Genomic DNA, 6495 nt, shown 5'->3' on the forward strand with positions numbered 1-6495 from the left:
TTTGTTTTGAAGCCTAACTAGACCCTATCAATGCAAAAGATCTTTCAAAGCCTCAGTTTGTTGCAGTAAGACGAATTTGCTGCACTTACAAAATCTCAACATGCATATGTATCATGGAGAAAAGAAGCACTTACAGTTTTTAGCTTTAAGGATTGCTCAAAGGGATCTAGTGAGGAACTAATAAGGTTTTGTAATGATATAAAGGTTGATTTAAAATAACAATGTTGTAAAACAGCGTGCATTAAATTTACATGGACATTAATTGACACAGATTTTTCAAAAGTTAGGTTTATTATAGGAAATTGACAATGCACGTCGACAACGCGATGTAAATTAACACGCATTGTTAATTTCCTATGACAAAGTAGATTGGTTCAGACTTAACGAACTGGATTGGTTCGGACTGGGCGGACTGGATTGGTTCAGACTGGGCGGACTGGATTGTTTCAGTCTGGGCGGACTGGATTGGTTCGGACTGGCTGGACTGAATAATTTGGACTGGCCGGATTGGATTGGTTCGGACTTCCCGGACTGGATTGTTTCAGTCTGGGCGGACTGGATTGGTTCGGACTGGCTGGACTGAATAATTTGGACTGGCCGGACTGGATTGGTTCCGACTGCCCGGACTGGATTGTTTCAGTCTGGGCGGACTGGATTGGTTCGGACTGGCTGGACTGAATAATTTGGACTGGCCGGATTGGATTGGTTCGGACTGCCCGGACTGGATTGTTTCAGACTGGGCGGACTGGATTGGTTCGGACTGGCTGGACTGGATTGATTCAGACTGGGCGGACTGGATTGGTTCGGACTGCACGGACTGGATTTTTTCAGAGTGGGCGGAGTGGCTGGATTGGATTGGTTCGGACTGGCTGGACTGAATAATTTGGACTGGCCGGATTGGATTATTTTCGGACTGGCCGGATTGGATTGGTTCAGACTGGGCAGACTGCGTTGGTTCGGACTGGCTGGACTGGATTGTTTCAGTCTGGCCGGATTGGATTGGTTCGGACTGCCCGGACTGGATAATTTGGACTGGGCGGACTGGATTGGTTCGGACTGGCTGGACTGGATTGTTTCAGTCTGGGCGGACTGGATTGGTTCGGACTGGCTGGACTGAATAATTTGGACTGGCCGGATTGGATTGGTTCGGACTTCCCGGACTGGATTGTTTCAGTCTGGGCGGACTGGATTGGTTCGGACTGGCTGGACTGAATAATTTGGACTGGCCGGACTGGATTGGTTCCGACTGCCCGGACTGGATTGTTTCAGACTGGCCGGATTGGATTGGTTCGGACTGCCCGGACTGGATTGTTTCAGACTGGCCGGATTGGATTGGTTCGGACTGCCCGGACTGGATTTTTTCAGAGTGGGCGGAGTGGCTGGATTGGATTGGTTCGGACTGGCTGGACTGAATAATTTGGACTGGCCGGATTGGATTATTTTCGGACTGGCCGGATTGGATTGGTTCAGACTGGGCAGACTGCGTTGGTTCGGACTGGCTGGACTGGATTGTTTCAGTCTGGCCGGATTGGATTGGTTCGGACTGGCTGGACTGAATAATTTGGACTGGGCGGACTGGATTGGTTCGGACTGGCTGGACTGGATTGTTTCGGTCTGGGCGGACTGGATTGGTTCGGACTGGCTGGACTGAATAATTTGGACTGGCCGGATTGGATTGGTTCGGACTGCCCGGACTGGATTGGTTCAGACTGGGCGGACTGGATTGGTTCGGACTGGCCAGACTGGATTGATTCAGACTGGGCGGACTGGATTGGTTCAGCTTGCACGGACTGGTTTTTTTCAGAGTGGGCGGAGTGGCTGGATTGGATTGGTTCGGACTGGCCGGACTGAATAATTTGGTCTGTCCTGTTTGGCTTATTTTCGGACTGGGCGGACTGGATTGGTTCAGACTGGGCGGACTGGATTGGTTTGAACTGCCCATACTGGATTGGTTAGGACAGGGTGGACTGGAATGGTTTGGGCTGGCTGGACTAGATTATTTTGGATTGGCTTGACTGGATTGCTTCGAACTTGACTAAGAATCATAAATGAACACTTTTGCATGCTATTTAACTAGTGGAAGTATAACAAAAGGAAAAACACCGTGTTGTGTTTTTGCTATTGTCATACTTCCACTGTGATTTTATGGTTTTAGGTGACATTTGGACCAGTACCTGAGGTTGAGAGTGAAAACCTTGAAAAAACAGTAGAGGACAAAGTTGATGAAGGTAACTGGCCTTTAGCATAATTAACTGCAATCCAGTTTCTAGACCACGAGCCAAGAAAATCCCACAGAAGGGTAATAACTGCTTAACTTAGTGTTGTGTTTATATTTTGAAGCAGGTGTTGGAAAGGAGAGTAAAAGGAAGAAAAAGAAGAAAAAGAATAAGAAAAATAAAAAGAAGAAAGGGCATCACGGACAGGGCGAAGTAGACGCACCACCAGAAAAAAAACCCAGGGTGGAACAATAACATGTTAGAAGGAATTTTATAAAGCAACAAAGAATGCAAATGTAAGAGTTATTGTGTGAGAGGATCGCAATGGGGGGAAAGCTTTCACAGCCACCGGATAAAAAAATTGGCTTTTCATTGCCAACAGTCTTTTTTTTTCGTAACGGTTAACTTGCATGAAAAACAAGAAACCTCCCGTATTGATAATGAACAAATTTTTTGGCTTTTTGTGGTTCTCTTTAGTACACATAAGTTGAATAGAATACATCATTGGTCATCAGAATGCGACTTACATTTTTGTCAAAACCGCCAACTGGGGGCAAGAGAGGACGAGTTAAGAGAATGGATCCCCATAGAAGGGTTAATTGTTTTTTCAAATTTTATTTTAGAGAGGCACCGAATAGGCCAGATGTAATGACGTAATGAAATTTGTAATATGCACAGCGTTGGGAACGAGAACTTAAAGAACTTTGCGGAACTAAAAATATATTTAAAAAAAACTGTGATGGGGCATGGGGATCCGTTCTCTTACTTCATCCTCTATTACTGGGGGTTATTTGGGACTTGTTTTGTCTTGCTTAATAGCGGGACGGAATGTCAAAATTGGTAAAACGGTGTCGAGTGTTCTGGAGTCTCTAAATAATTCGAAATACTCCCTATTCCACTTTTCAAATTAAAAAAAAAACACGCTAAATGCGTTTGTTTTTTATTTCACGGCTAACGGTTATTATTTTGCCATTTTAACGCCTGATGGAAACCTTTTCTAGGCTTTTCATGATTAACGATTACCCCCATTGCGACCCTCAATAAATGAATGGACGAAAGTACAAATGGATGAATGAGGAAAGTTTGGAGTGGATGGTGAATTAAAACAATAATTGGTTGGGAAAAAAGAATGACCGAATGAGTAAACAAATAGAAAAAAACGTTAACTTATGAATTTAAGAAATGATCGTACAATCCAAGTCAAGGAATATACAATTAATTATTTATGAAGCAACAACTTTGATTTGTCTGTGAAGAATTTAAAATTAATAAACTGTTTAGTCCACCAACAAAGGAAAACGTGTCTTCTCTTTCAACATAACAACCTAGCTACAAATCAAAAAAGGAAAGCAAAATAGACACAGATGGCTTTGGTAAAGGTCGTGCCAGCCAGCAGCTTTTCAGAGGGGCTAATGTCACTGGATTTATAGTGATTTCTTGTGAAGACTAATATAAATTGGTTACAAATGACTTGTGGTTTTTGATCTAAATTGGCAAGGAAAAACTAGCTAAAAGATGTTGACATATTAGAACCCATGCACCCTCGGAATCGTTTATCATCACGATCATGGTTATTGCCAATTAACACTAAGTCTTTACTCGTTTTTGCCTCGCGACTCTTTCCATTTGTTTGTAGGTTGGTTTTCTTTGGTTTGAGATTACAGCAATGGTCCTGAATAAGATGTCGCATTCAGCTGTAAACAAAGAAAAAATGGGACGGGCAGAATTAGCCCATTTTAATATATTTGAAAGAGTAACCCGAAAAACAAAAGGTGTTGATTCTTGCTCTTTCTCCTGTCGTCCCCTTCCCCGAGCCTTTTACGAGAGGACTAAAAGGGGAAAAATAAAAATAAGGGAACAGGGAGGGCCCCTTGCTGCATGGTTCGCACAATCTTGAAAAGGTCTTGAATTTTAGTACCCGTCTTGAAAAGTCCTTGAATTCGTTTGAGGTCCTTGAAAAGTACTTGATTTCTTTATTAGGTCTTGAAAAATCCTTGAAATTCACAACTTTGTTTATGAACCATCATTGTCTGAGAAATTTAATTATTTTGCTGACGAAAATTTGGCCAGTTATGACTAATTACAAGCCATGAGGACGGTGCCTACTAATAGCCTATTTCCGAGTTGCTGCATGCCTCACTTTCATAGCGAGTCCTGGTGCACAACCATTCAAATGGAAATGAGTTGTGCATTCTCATGCAAATCAAACTAAATTCCCTTACAATAGTTGAGCACCAAGACTCACTTCGAAACCGAGACAAACGGCAACTCGGAAATGGCCTATTCAAAGGTATTTTTGCCCCGGTTTATGATTATGCAGGAAATATGGATCTTAACAATTGTTACTGAATTGGGGGTAACCACTCATTTTTCAAAGATAATTGATGAATAATATGCGTAGAAACCTTTAAAATACAAAGCAATGTATGGCATTCTTTCTCAATGGAAGCTTAAGTATTTATGAAAAATGCGTGGTTGAACAGCACCAAGATATCCCATTAGCATTTAAAGAGAGGAAAAAAAAAGTCACCGTTTGCTAAGAATAACGGAGCAGGGAAGTTATGCAGGACTAGATAGTTTTCCTATCATTTCTTAGGGATAAAGGTACTTTTATTGTACATGCAATCCACTGTCTTGTAAGTTAGCTTTTCTTACATTTTAAGGGAGGGCCACAGGTTTTTCAGTGCTGCACTGTCAAGTGTTACTCTCATAAAATGAAGTTATTTTTATTGTTGAAATTAACTCCTCCTCCTCCTCCTCCTCATCCTCATCATCATCATCATTATTATCTCGCAGTATAAAACTTTGGAATGCTGTCCACATTATGAGTAGTATAGGGTGCAAAACGAAAGATGCGATCACGCGATAAGTGGAAAAGAAAAGAAAAAATGAAATCGACCTCGATTTTCAACGGAATGAAATCCAAGCTCGATTGAAATCGCTCTCGATTTGTTGAGGTCGATAAGAAGTCAAGCTCGAAAAATAACGATAACGATCCGAGGGTTTAAACTGGAACTCGAAAGATTCGACATCCAGTGTGGCCATCGTGCTCAGACTCGATCGAGCTCGACTTACAGTGCGAGCTCGCTTTCAAATTCGTGGTCCTTGTGTCTGCGTACACGACTAAATCGGAGCTCTGTTTTGGACATCGTGTTCACTTTTATTTGCGAGCTCGATGAAGGGAAATCGACCTCGGTTGCACATGAGTGACAATCGCACTTGAAATGTCGAGCTCGACAATGACAACATCGAGCTCGATTTCGAACACTCAGTTCTCGAGCTCGATTACCAAGCATTGCTGCGTATCGAGCTCGAAGTTACCAATCGAGCTATCGAAAAACTCTTGATTGTCATACTGTATTTATACCTATGATAGTGTACATAAAACATTGAAAAAACCTTTTTTCAAGACTTCACTCTACAGTCATCATAGGAAAAGGATTAAGTTTATTATATAACAAGAATATTCGAAAATTTTTGGAAAATCTGTCTTCATACTAGAGAGAGGCTACAGAAAACATAATAAAAAGAACTTTATTTTAAAACTTCATACTAAAGTTGTCATAGAAAAAGACATTTTTGAAGATATTAGTCCCAGTCCTCTGCCGTGCCCTGGAAACGAAAGGAAGATACTTTTTTTTTTAACGAATTGGAACCGTCCCATTATTGTTCGTAAACTGTAACATGGAATTTCTATTTGCACTGCTATTTTGAAAAGTGTATCATCGGTGGGCCTTATCACGTCATAAATTTTTGAAAATTATATATATTATTTCAAATCCATGCCACAGGTTTTGTTAGAATGTTCCCATTCTGTGGCGTTAGAAATTTTTGGAAAAAAAAATCGGCAACCCGCTCATTTTTTAGGCATTTGCTATTTTGGTCACGTGATTTACCAAATATGGTTGCGAGTTGAACCAGACGAAGAAATGTTACATAGAACGCACTTTGAAAAACAGGATAACTGTACAGTTTCAGGGACTCGAGAAATCACTACTTGCAGAGGTCTATAGCAACGGTCCGGCAGTTAAGAGTTCCTTCGTTATTTATTGTTCCATTTACTTTTATTCATTCAATTAGTCAAACGTTTGCAAAGGGAGATCGTTCACAATTTTTGACAGTTTGGTGGTAGATAATAACACTTGTCAACAGAAACAACATTCGCATTTTAAAATTATGATAATAATAACACAGTTGATCGGATACTACCACTCATATAATGATAATCGGAATGCAGTATTAAAAATATTTTTAAAAACTCGAAGGTAGCATACACTAC

General features: G+C 41.0%; 1 long non-coding RNA gene across 1 annotated transcript; it reads left to right on the forward strand.

Annotated features, from left to right (window-relative positions):
* Positions 1 to 1948: 1948 nt before the first annotated feature.
* Positions 1949 to 3509, forward strand: LOC138060685 (uncharacterized). The gene is made up of 2 exons (XR_011134407.1): positions 1949 to 2228; positions 2344 to 3509. It is a non-coding gene; the product is annotated as an uncharacterized lncRNA (long non-coding RNA).
* The last annotated feature ends 2986 nt before the right edge of the window (positions 3510 to 6495 follow it).

The sequence above is a fragment of the Montipora capricornis genome, chromosome 8, assembly GCF_036669925.1.
Source record: "Montipora capricornis isolate CH-2021 chromosome 8, ASM3666992v2, whole genome shotgun sequence".
In the NCBI taxonomy this organism is placed as follows: domain Eukaryota; kingdom Metazoa; phylum Cnidaria; class Anthozoa; order Scleractinia; family Acroporidae; genus Montipora; species Montipora capricornis.